The 13,700-nt window shown below is 36.9% G+C and overlaps 1 long non-coding RNA gene across 1 annotated transcript; it reads right to left on the bottom strand.

Moving 5' to 3' along the window:
- Positions 1-2,254: 2,254 nt before the first annotated feature.
- Positions 2,255-12,908, bottom strand: LOC138774998 (uncharacterized). The gene is made up of 3 exons (XR_011360454.1): positions 12,824-12,908; positions 4,446-4,589; positions 2,255-2,296 (listed from the first exon to the last, which is right to left on the bottom strand). It is a non-coding gene; the product is annotated as an uncharacterized lncRNA (long non-coding RNA).
- Positions 12,909-13,700: the final 792 nt, after the last annotated feature.

The raw sequence follows: 13,700 nt of genomic DNA, 5'->3' as shown, positions 1-13,700 counted from the left end.
AAAATGGATAGAACAAGATGTTCAATAAATAATATATAATGTAAGAGGATTTTCCCGATGCAGATTACACATTGATCTTTAGAACTACATACAAACATATATACAGTACATACATATATACTTGGTATCACATAGGCACAGGAGTGATCATTGCAGAGGCCTTGTGATAATTCCCTGCCCAGCTCTCACTGTATTGGTCGGGATCTTGGTCTCGTAATCCTGAATTGTTTCAGATAAACAAAGCTCTAACTTTTATAAAGTTACTTTAATAAACAAACACAAACTAAATATAATACTAAATATAATACAGATTTTGCAGGTACATTTCATGGCCTATCTTTTAAATCAATTAGGCTATGTTCACACAATGTCTTTTGAGCTCCGTTTAAAATGACGTCCGTTATTTAGAGGCTAAAATAACAGACATTATTTAGCTGTCTGGACTTCCTTTAGTGCAATGAGTGGTGTTTGCATATTATTTTAGTTTGGGTTACTAATTAGCCTTTGGGTGTGGCTTAATTCAAAAGTCCATTGAATTTAATAGTAAAAACGGAGAAAGGTGACAAAAGAAAAACTGTGTGTGAAAACTAATAAAAAATGTCCGTTGTTTGCAAAAGACGTCCGAAAATAATGACCATGTTCATTATGTGTTGACTTCCTCGGCAAAAAAATCCGTTATTCAATACACTGTGTGCATTGAACATCCGTCTTCCCATTGACTTCAATGCATTGCCATTGCAGTCAGTTAAATCGCAGCAAAAAACAACATTTTAAATATGAAGAGTCTGTGGTTTGTGTTAGTCAAGTCAAAAACCATACACTGTAGTCTCTCATGTACAGATCGCAATTGGTATAATGTCATTAGTTGGGGAGTAGTATATTTCCTCTGAATGAGAGACTTGTGATGAAAACAGAGAGCAAATAAGGAGATAAAGGGTATGGGGAGGGAAAACTAAGGAAAACTGTGGGGATGTTTGTTTTCTCTTCAATTCCTGGTTAAAGGGAACTCCAGGTAGAGGTTAAAAAATGAAACTTCTGCAGAAGCATATAGCATTACTTACCTGTCTATCCCAGTTTTGAAACTATTAAAAATCTATTATTATTATTATTATTATTATTATTATTATTTATTGTGTTTCTGTCCTTCCTGATTGAGCAGTTCCCAGAATGCAATGCTTTCCCTCAGCTGATCATCACAGTCCCTCACCCATCACAATCAGTAAAATTAGTGCAGCAGCTGCTTCTGGCCATTCAGAGATGGCAAATCACTCAGGGGACTGGGGGAGCCAGCCAAGCCTCCTGTGAGATCATGCCCTGTCCCTGTCTGCATCATCAGCCTGTCCTCAGCAAACACACACAATGTGAGACAGAGACATGGAATATATGTCTCCTAAGGTGGGAGAGCAGAAGGAGCAGGAGACAATGTGGATTAGCACAGAGGCCATTTTTTTCACTTCCTGGATTTCTATCAGCTACCAGTTTGGCAAAACCGTACAGATATGGTAATACATTGTATAATCACATCTATATAACTTTTAATGTACTTTTAATAGAAAACAACTTTTCTTATCTGGAGTTCCCCTTCAATCCCATAAAGTTTTACAATTGTTCAATTTGAATGCAAAATTCTTTCTGATTTTAATTCATCTAAACTCTAATCTGAAGTCAGTGATGGTACCATAGCAAACTAACTTCTATTTCTTTCTTTTTGGGTATGTTAAAACAACCTTTTTGAGACGAAAATAAGTCCATAAATATGATAACGATAATTTTTTACATCCATAATTAGGAAAATATGGCCACATTTTCTCCTAAAAAAGCATTACGTGAACATAGCCTAAGAGTATGTTCACACAATGTTTTTTTAGGAGAAAATGTGGCCATAAATGTGGTCAAAAATTGAGAAAAGGCGCCGGATTTACAAAAAAAAAAAAAAAGATGCGCCAGGGTTGTAAATTCTTTAAGAATATTAATAAGTATTTGCTAAAAGAACAAATTTAATAAGAGCTAACATTCCTGTTTGAAATATTTTCACCAAATATACAGTAATTGTAATATGAGATTTTATGTTACACATTGAATATTATTGTGGTTTACTAAAGAAAAAAAAATGCCATGAATATGTATGCTGCAGACTTACTCACCAAAAACTGTTCTTGCAGGCACAGACTCCCTGTTCAGCCAGAATGACACCTGAGACAAAATGACTGTCATGATGCAGGGGAGATAGGTCTGAATCACAAAATAACCATTTTTCGCTTCAAGTGAAAATGTGTTGTCATAACCGTGTACTCTCCTGCCAGACAGAAAAATCCAAATGAGAATTTTGTTCACAGTACAGATAATTCATAGCATGACATACTGCACAGGATTCTCTCATTCCTCTAAATGCAACAACAGCATTCTGCCATAGAAAGGTTATAAAAAAGAGGCACAAACATTTCATCTGTTTATAATAATGTTTGGTATTTAATGCCTTAATTACATTAAACACATTTTAACATATGAATATTTAAAAGTGTTGTCTTGGATAATCACAGTGATGTATACTTACCCACTCTGCGGCAGCTGTTGCTTCATGGTTTGCCATCTCTCTGTCACAGTCAGTGTGTTTCAACATCTGCTGATGTGGCGCTCCAACTGAAAAGACTAGAAGAGACTCTATACTGTCTCTGCAGAGCGGGCATTTCCGGTGGAAACGACACATCATAGGATGTTGTGGAAATGCTGACAACAACGCAGAGCAGGAGACCTGGGACACAGGCGCTGCAGTAGAGTGCAACAGGTAAGTATACATCACTGTCATGTTCCCCTGTAGCACAGCAATTTTGTGTTTATTCTGGACAGCCCCTTTACTCCCTTTAGGACCAGCAAAGACCATAACTCATTATTATATTTCCACTGATGGAGTTTTTTTGTAAGATGAATTGTACTTTTCCACTGCACCATTTTAAAAGGTCTTCAGGTGGCTCTAATGGTTGCAACACACGCTGCTGTAGGGTCTAAGTTAGTACAAGTTAACAACGTGGTTAATACTCGTGCAACCATGTTCTAACAATACTATTATAGAAAAGTGTATGGACTGAATAATGGTTTTCTGTGGTGTAGTTTCAATAGCTTTGTTATTAGTTATGTATTAATTATTTATTAATAATTTTGGTGTCTTTTCTATCTTTTTACTATTTTTTTTAGTTTTTTGCATTTTTGCAGAATCATGTTTTTAATGTTTTCACAATGTAATAATAAAGGCAAATAACCCATGGGTTAATTATACCCATGTGTTATTTAATAAACGCTTATTTGCACTGGCTTATTTACTTATTTTTACATGGGAACGTAGCCAAAGCAGACATTGCTGCATTTTTTTCATAAATTTAGTCATATATTTTGTATGATCATTTGTATTATTTATTATGAGGTACATAGGATTTATTGATTTATTTAAATTTTTGGAAGTTGAATAAAAAAAAATTCTACAGCACTTACAACGTGATACCACTTTTTATGAAAAAAATGTTTTTTTTTGTACTGTGCCCTTTTTTCATAAAAAAAAACCTTAAGTAAGTTTGATCCATTTATATTTTTAATGGAATTATATCATCAATAATTTGCTATACTTGATATACCAAAGCAATATTACCTGTCAGTAAAGCAATCAATTAGGTCATGCCTCTAGCGTATTAGGTATACAGCAGAGATGGGGAACCTGTGGCAAGGCTACAATTCCCATTATGATCTTAACATCGCTCCAATGGCTAACAGGCTGCGTCCTTGTCCAATCACTATTATTTTATTATTTTTCTGATTATTCAATTAAGAAAAATATTACATCTTAACACACTGATAAGCTATTGCCCACTCAGCTTCGGAATAGACAAAGCTGAGCTATTGTAAAAATGCCTTAACACGATTCAGTATTTGGTATGTAAGGCTCTAGAGTCATCTCCATTGGTCTCAATTCAAGTAAATATCAATGACTTATTTATTTTAGCTGCCCTAAAGCTGTCTACAGAATACAAGAAGGAAGTCTGAATCTCCCATATAGACGCCCCAGGGAAAGTTTTACAGATATAAATAGCTACAACATAAAAAAGACCAAACACATAATTTATCAACTATACTGTATGTGCTTTAAGGCAGCTGAGGTGATTGAAAGTCAATAGACAAGGAGATCATTACTACAGTCTTTAGTAAATAATAGAGTACATCTTCTCCTTCAGATATCAGGAATTGATAGAGATAGAGAGAGATAGAGAGATTTTACACTGAGCCTTATCGGAGTATACTGCAGGGGCAAATGTACCCCCTGTGCAGCCAATTGGGCTGCAGAAGAGAAATTAAGAGGGACGCCCATGAGGACTCTGTAAGTGGGGCCTGGCAGTACAGTATGTCCAACAATACTGTCTCTAAAAAAGGGGAAGAAAAAGTAAAACGAATGCACATACCTGTACTTGACTTAATTGTTTCCTTTCCAACCAAATGACCAAGAAGGACATACTGATTCAATCTTGAGCCATCTGGTGCCACCACAACGGATTCTGTGGCATTACGGGTCCATACATACGTCACTTCTGAAGTTGTATAAGCATCTGTACCAAACAAATCATAATTTACAGGATGTTCACAGTATTTCAATATTTTCCCATAGATGGTGTTATCATTCATGGTAAATGGTTGGTAAATAAGTAGCTTCCCATGACCCAGTTGTAAATATATGCCTTCTATAAACATAATGCTGTTTCTATTCTCTTATCTCTTATCTGTTTCTATTCTCTGACCATTATTTTCCAGATACAATGGAGTCTGGTATGTTATTTCTCTGCGATTTCTAATGAGATCCATACATTTATATAGACGCTCCTTAGCAACAAACCTCATACATAACATTTTTTCTTAGTAACTGACAAGATATCAGCCAGTAGTCTGTTGCTTAGGAGCAGCTTACAAAATTTGGAATGTTATGCTAAAAATATTAAAATAAGGGACATTCTTATTTTTATTTTTTGTTGTCTTTAGACAAGAAATCCAATCAAAATTGTGTTATAATTAGTTATAGATACAGGGGGGGGGAGAAAATCACATTCATGGCATTTCACTTCTTATTCTGGAAATATGTGGTGGACCTAGAGCCCAGACTACAGCAACATAATTTTTTAACTTTTTTATTTTTTTATGGATTGCAACATTAATGGGATTACTCATGGATCATCATGAAGTAAAACTTTAAAAAGAGTAAAACATTTAATGTCTTTTAGCTTAAAACACGTTCATACCATTCATCAGCCTTCCTACATCACAGATGAGTAAAACAATTTGACAATTTGACAATTTTGATATTTAAAATAACATCCGTTTTTACCAAGATTTAACTGACTGCAAAGGCAATGCATTAAAGTCAATGGGAAGACAGACATCCAGTGCACACAATGCATTGAATATCGGATGTTTTTACCGCAGACGTCAAAATTATGAACATGATAATTTTTTCGAACATCTTTTGCAAACAGCGGACGTTTTTTATTAGTTGTTCACACAGTTTTTCTTTTCCACCATTCTTCTCCTTTTTTACTATTAAATTCAAAAACTTTTCAATTAAGACACACCCAAAGTCCAATTAGTAATCCCAAACTAGAATAATGTACCAACACCAGTCATTCCACTAAGGGGAGGCCAGACAGCTAAATGACGTCCGTTATTTTAGAGTCAAAATAACGTACGTCATTTTAAACAGAGCGGAAAAAACTTTGTGTAAACATAGCCTTACTTGACACAAGCAGCCTTAGCTTATGTAGTTGATTAAAAAAAAAACTTGACTGTTTGACAATAAAGCCACTAACTCCAATTAAAAAAAAAATCCTTAACACCTCCAGAAATCAGGATTATGTGTGCTTTATAAAACAAAAAAGAAAAAAAAAATTCTAAAGTATATTTATAATAATGATTGTAAGAAATAACCCAATTTATTAAATGCAGCCTATGGCTAGGTTCATACAAAAAAAAAAAGTCCGTTTTTGATATTTTAAAAATGTCCGTTTTTGCCTTATTAACTGACTGCAATGGCTATGCATTGAAGTCAATGGGAGGACGGACGGCCAATGCACACAACGCATTGAAAAACGGCAGTTTTTGCCGCAGTAAAAATGCCGTTTTTCAATGCGTTGTGTGCATTGGACGTCTGTCATCCCATTGACTTCAATGCATTGCCATTGCAGTCAGTTAATAAAGGCAAAAACTGATGTTTTTTAAAATATCAAAAACAGCAGTTTTTTGACATTGTGTGAACCTAGCCTTTATATGTAATCTAGGCAGCTAATATGTATGTTCACAAATGGTACTCAGTTCATAATTCCTTTAACTTTTTTAGGCTTATTCAATTTAATTGAATACATAAGGCCATTCTGTGAATTTTCCCACCAGAAATGGACAGTAGTTTTGAATACTAGCTGTCAGTGAAAGATAAATATATCTGTCGGTATCATCAGTGACATATAGTTGGCAATTCACAGCTGCCAAGTCTAAATTGAATTTTTAGTACTGTAGATCTCAATGCTATGACACTTAAAGGAGAAATCTATTCTTTAACTACTCTTCCAAAAAAATAATGTTCTTTATGTTAAGGAAAAAGGCTCCGCTATTACTATACAATATTATACCTGTGCTTAAAATATGGTTTATCTATTGCTCGGGAATAATGTCAGTGAAGGTAATAGACATTGTAAAGCAGCTATGGATGTGTCGGACGTCTATTTTAGTATGAATAATGTAGGTTTTGGATGCATTGCTGAAGTTGCAGTTAAACCAAGCATTTTTAAATAGAAATATTTTAAAATGTATCTTTCCTGTATTCACTTTTCTTATATGTTCAATACTTTTTTTTTGCTCGTATCTGTTTGTTACCTATTTAAGAGACAGCAACGTATGCCTCATATGCCTCCACTTTATTCCTATTTCTAGCAGATTTCAATATAAGGCTATGTTCACACAAAATCAAAAATATTAAAAAGGCGGCCAATTTTCATAGTTAAAATAACGTCCATTTTTGCCAAGATTTAACTGTAATGCAATGCATGAAGTCAATGGGAAGACGGACGTCCAATGCACACAGCATATTGAATAACGGACATTTTTGCCGTGGGCGTCAAAATAATAAACATGATCATTATTTTCGGACGTCTTTTGCAAACAGCGGACGTTTTTTATTTGTAGTTCACGCACAGTTTTCCTTTTGTCACCGTTCTTTCTCCGTTTTAATATTAAATTCAATGGGCTTTTCAATTAAGCCACATCCAAAGTTCAATTAGTAACCACAAACTAGAATAATGTACAAACACCAGTCATTGCACTCAGGGGAGGTCGGGCTGCTAAATAACATCCGTTATTTTAGACTCAAAATGACGGACGTCATTTTAAAGGAGATGAAAAAGCGTTGTGTGAACATAGCCTGACTCTTAATATTCTACTGCCATTACAGTACAACAAAGCAATGCAATAGCTAGCTGTTATTTGTGTCTATTTCCCACTGCTTTGTTATGTTTAACCCCTTAACGACATCGGGCATAAGTATACGCCCCCGCAGGGTGGGTTTTAACGCAAAAGGGGGTATACTTACGACCGATGTTTTCCCAATCGCTGTGTGTTCACACACAGCGGTCGAGGAAGATGGCCTGCTATAATGTATAGCAGGCCATCTCTGCTCGTCGGCAAGGGGGGTGATTAACCCCTCCCGTGCCGACGATCGCTGCTATATGCTGATCAATACAGATCAGCATATAGCAGCTAAAAACAGCTTTCAGGTCATCGGTGACCCGGTGACCCAGAAAGCAATGGCGATTAGTGCTGTCCGAGATAGCACCAATCGCCATTAGTCTCCTGTGTAAAGATGGCGCCGATGCCACCCCCACGATCGCCGTGATAGGCCGGCCAGTACCGGCCGGCCCATCACGGCGATCATACTGTAAAAAAACAGTTTTGTCCGATTCTGCACCCCTCAGCTAGGTAGCTGAGGGGTGCAGAACAGGTGTGTGTGGTGCAGGTGTACCATACTCTCCTGATCTGGGCGTCCGGAGCGAAGATCCGCGGTCCGCGCCGTCCTAGCGTGTCTTCTTCGCTTCACTTCCGGGTTCGGTCATCCAGCGTCGGAAATCTTCGGAAACGCTTGGGTCCTCGGGTTCGGCAAGTCTCGGCAATCTCCGGCAGCGTCGCTTTACTGCCCCCTAGCGGCTGATCAGTGAATATTGACTGATCAGTTGCTTTGGGTTAAAAAGATTTTTTTCCCCCCCCCCAATTTTTTTTCTTTTTTTGCGCCCTAACGCCGCTGAGTGCTGATCAGCATCGCACGTAACGCATGGCCTCCATCTCCCTTCCAGCCTCTAAATGGCGCTCTGTCCCTTTGGTGGCTTACCTCGGGGCATATGGCACATTATATCCACATGTGGGGTATTTTCGTACTCAGGGGAAATTACCCTACACGTTTTGTGTTCACTTTCTTTTTAACCCTTGTGGAAAAGGAAAAAAATCAAGCTAAACCAACAATTTAGTGTAAAAAATGTTTAATTTTTTACACTAAAAATCATTGATCTTGTCTTGATTTTTTCATTTTCACAAGGGGTTAAAATATAAAAAAAAAACACTAAATGTGTAGAGAAATTTCCCCTGAGTAAGGAAGTACCCACATGTGGACATAAAGCGCCATGCGGTTGCAGGGTAAGCCTCCAAAGGTAGGGAGCGCCATTGGCTTTTTGAGGCTGGATTTGGCTGGAATGGGATTTCGAGGGGCCATGTTGCATTTAAAAGGCCCCTGTGTTGCAAGACATTGAACCACAAGTGACCCCATTATGGAAAACTACACCCCCTAGGGAATGTAAAAAGGGGTGTAGTGAGCATATGGACCCCACTGGGAGGGCACAAATGCGGAACATTATGGCGTGAAAAAAAATATTACATTTTTTACACTATAATGTTGGTTTAGCCTACATTTTTTCCTTTTCACAAGGGGTTAAAAGAGAAAAAAACACACAAAAGTGTAGAGCAATTCCCCCTGAGTCCGTAAATACCCCACATGTGGAATAAAGCGCCATGTGGGCGCAGGGCAAGCCTCCGAAAGGGAAAGAGTGCCATTTGGATTTTGGCAGGCTGGATGTGGCCAGAATGGATGATGAACGCCATGTCGCATTACAGAGCCCTGTGCTGCCAAAACACTGGAAACCCCCCACAAGTGACCACATTCTGGAAACTATACCCCTCAAGGAATCTAACAAGGGGCAGTAAGAATATGGACCCCTTTATGACAGCCACATTTGTGCCGTGAAAGTGAAAAAATGAATATTTTCCCTTTCACGTCACATTGTTCCAAATTTTGCCTGTCACCAGTGGGGTCCATATGCTTACTGAACCCCTTGTTAGATTCCTGAGGGGTGAGTTTCCAGAATGGGGTCACTTGTGGGGGTTTCCAGTGTTTTAGAAGCACGAGGGCTCTGTAAATGCGACATGACCCTTGAAATCCATTCCAGTAAAATCCAGCTTGCAAAGGCCAATTGGCGCTCCTTCCCTTTGAAGGCTCGTCCTGCGCCCGCTTGGCACTTTATGTCCACATGTGGGGTATTTCTGTACTCAGGAGAAACTGCGCTACATGTTTGTTTGTTTTTTTCTTTTATCCCCTTGTAAAAATGAAAAATGAAGGCTAGAACAACATTTTAGTGTAAAAAATAGAATTTTTCCTTTTTTACATCACATTGTTCTGAAAATCTGCGAAGCACCTGTGGGGTCCAAATGCTCACCGCACCCCTTGTTACATTCCTTGAGGGGATGTAGTTTTCTAAATGGTGTCCCTTTAGGGGTGTTTTTTAGGTTTTTAGCACCCCAGAGCCTCTGCCAACCTGAAGTGGTACGGTCTTAAATGACCAAATATAACGGAGGCGTTGAAATTCACTAGGCGCTCCCTTATATCTGAGGCTTGTGGTTGCATCAAATAGCGCAATAGGGACACATATCGGGTATTTCTATAAACTGCAGAAACGGGGCAATAAATATTTGGGGTATTTCTCTGGTAATAGGTTTATCATTATGAAAGATATTGGATTACCATAAAATCTTTCTAGATGTGCTTTTGCAGATTTGTGGGGGTGCAGTTTCTGAAATGGGGGTGCTTTGTGGGGCTTTCTAACATACAGGCCCCTCAAATACACTTTGAACCGGAACAGGTCCCTAAAAATATCTGATTTTGAAATTTTACTGAAAATTTGGAAAATTGCTGCTAATGTTTCAAGCTTCCTATTGTCTAAAAATAATGAAGTATAGTTAATAAATGCCGCCAACATAAAGTAGACATGTTGCTAATGCTATTAATATATAATTTATGTGGCATAACCATTTTCTGTATAAGCAGAAAAGTTTCAAAGTTGGAAAAATGCATTTTTTCACAATTTTTCACGTTATTTTGGTGTTTTTCATAAAGATTCGTTATGAGTATCGACTCCATTTTACCAGAAATGTAAAGTACAATATGTCACAAGAAAACAATCTCAGAATCAGCCGGATAGGTAAAAGCATCCCGAAGTTATTAATGAATAAAGTGACACTGGTCATATTCATAAAATTTGTCTCTGTCCTTAAGGCCATTTCAGGCTCTGTCCTTAAGGGGTTAAAGTGTACCTGTCATTATAAAAAAAAACGTTTGAAATATCATAGAGATTGGGAGAACGAGCCGGGAGAAGACCGCACTAAGCGTATAATATAAAGCAATATTTTACTGTTCTTAGCTCTGTGTCTTGAATGCTATGTACAATGTTAACATAGAAAAAAATATTTTTTATATAAATAAGTAGTAAGCATTAACGAAAAAAGTTACACTAAGTTTCTATTCCTTGATATTTTCAAGCTTTCAATTATCAACTTCAAGCTTTTCTCATATTGTTGTGTTCATCTCAGAATGGTGAAATGTAAGGATGCTCCCACCATCAGTGGCTGTGGTCTGCTTTTGGCACTCTCCTGTATATCTACAAACATATTATATCTGTTTAAATTATCTGCCCCTGCAATGTGTACCTTAGTTTATGTTTTCACAATGTCAAAAATAGAGAATAGGCGGACGCTTTTACTATTTCAAAAATAGTGTTATTGCTTTCATTTAACTGACTGCAATGCAATGCACACAATGTATTGAATTTAGGACATTATCACCGCGGACATCAAAATAATGATCACGACAATTATTTTTTGTTGTCTTTTGTAAACAGCGGACATTTTTTATTAGATGCTCACACACAGTTTTTCTTTTTTTCTCAGTTTTTTCTCCGTTTTTACTATTAAATTCAATGGACTTTTCAATTAAGCCGCATCCAAAGGCCAATTAGTAACCCCAAACTAGAATAATGTACCAACACCCGTCATGGGAGGCCAGACAGCTAAATGAGGTCCATTATTTTAGACTCAAAATGACAGATGTCATTTTAAATGCAGCTGAAAAATGTGTGAACATAGCCTTACTCTGATTCTGTAGCGTCTGTTCTAACAATGAACAATGATATTGTAAGAAAAAGAAAGGCCATTAAAGCCTACAACAGTATACACATAGATATATATGCGAGGATCAACAGGATAGCCAGTTATTTAAATATGTGAAGGAGTTACATAGAAGTTACTCAAACGTTAGTATTACATGGCTCGATTTTGAGGAAGAAGCGAGCGCCAACATGTCAGGTCAGCGTTCGCTTCTTCCTCCTCCTTACAGGCACAGACCTTGAGCAGGGAGGAGGTGGGGGTGGGCTCCGGGAAGCCTGGACAATCTTTAGATCAACATGAGCTATCACACTAAACAGTTATCGGCCGGAACAGCCAGTAATTGGCCAAGTGCGGCCGATAATCGTTAAATGTATTAGGGCCCTAAGGCTATGTTCACACGCTGTCTTGTTTCTTTAAATAATGGTCTCTATTTTAATTTCAAATAATGGCCGTTGAAACAATGGCCATTAGTTTACACAATGCACTGAATACTGGCACTGTTTTCAGCAGCCCTCAAATTAAATGTTCATGCCATTAATTTGCGCCTGTTCTTTACCAAACAGTTACTGTTATTTTACGTTGCTCACACTTAGATTTCTTTTTCAACATTTTTTTCAATTAAATTAAAACAGCCACACCCAAAAGGGTGTTGAAAGCGACCATCATTCAACCTAAACTTAAATTATGAACAACGATGGCCGCCAAAGTATGTTAACAACAGCCACTGAAAATCATTGAGTGAACAAGGCCTAAGGCTAAATGGAAGGTTTTGTATTTAGAAAATTAAATATTTTGCATTTAGGAAGCAAATAAACTATAAAAATTATTAATGTAAAGGTGTGCAAAGCCTTAACATACATACTAGAGTTTGTCTATGCACACTATGCCTCTAGAGCAAACTTAAGCTGAATAGCCATGTTCAACTTATAGCAGTCATGTGTTACATAGTAGTAACACATATAGCAACAGAGCACATACCTCTATGAAAACATAGTATTAAGTAAACTGAAACATTCACTTCTGTAATAATAGTGTAATGATAGTGACATTAGATATACAGGTACAGTTGGTCAAAGGTGAAAAAGTCAATATACAGTGTAGCACTTTTACCATGGTGACACTATTATGAGTGCGGAGCAATAGTCATTTTTTTAAAATAGGGAATTCAACAATGCCTTTTTTTTTGCTATTAATAACTAGTTCTCCTTCATGTTATAGAACATTGTAATTATGTGCAGCAACAATACATAAAATAAGAACATAAAACAAGTCAGTACATTCTAATTAACAAGTGACCTTCAAACAAAGACTGGCAAATACTTACAGCTGCCAAATTTTAATGGGCAAGCATGTGCATCCATAGGAAAATCTTCCAAATGCATGGGGCATTCAGCCTGGACAGTGAGTCTAAGAAGCAAACACAAAAAACAATATGTTTTCTTTTCTAAAGATTAATACAAAGGGAAATTTGTTTCACAATGCAGCCCAACTTATGGTGATTGAGATAAAAATTGTTCTGTTCCGCTAATAACATCATTAACATTTAAATCTGGATTTTTATTTTTAATTTTTTTTTTTACCATGTGGCCCTTCATAAAAGGGTTAGAACATCAGAACATTGCAAACAAACAAATTTCCATAATTTCCATATTTTATGCAAACTCACAAATACAAAAGCAGTTGTATTGATGCCTCAATATTTAAACACTTGGCTTATTTGGGGAATTAATTGTAATGATACTTGAGTAGTTTAGTTAAAAAGAATATTTTACCAGAAAGGCTTGAATTTTTTTAAGACTTACTCTTGTGTGAAAAAACAGCAATGCTTTTTATAACATCCTTAAATCTGTGTTCCATTTTCAGCATAACCCACTTTACTGTGGTATATACATGGAGACTAAATTTAAGCAGTTTTCTAACATACTTTCTGTATAAGTTCCTCACAGTTTTCAAGATACTTGCTTGTTGTAACTAAATGGGACACGCATGTATATTTGTTTTTCTCAGATTTGGTGCTTTGCGGGGTGGACTGGAATATTTAGAAGCCTTACTATGTTGACTTTAGTGATTGGCAACAAGGATGAAAGCGTCCTGGGCTGCCAACTGCTGAGAACAATAAAGGTGTGGGCAAAGGACTTGAAGGAGAAGTCTGGCGAAAGATTTTTAGTATTATATTGCCCCCCAAAAGTTATACAAATCCC

This window comes from Dendropsophus ebraccatus, unplaced genomic scaffold (assembly GCF_027789765.1).
Source record: "Dendropsophus ebraccatus isolate aDenEbr1 unplaced genomic scaffold, aDenEbr1.pat pat_scaffold_1222_ctg1, whole genome shotgun sequence".
NCBI lineage: Eukaryota > Metazoa > Chordata > Amphibia > Anura > Hylidae > Dendropsophus > Dendropsophus ebraccatus.
This window is presented reverse-complemented; position numbering and strand designations above follow the sequence as displayed.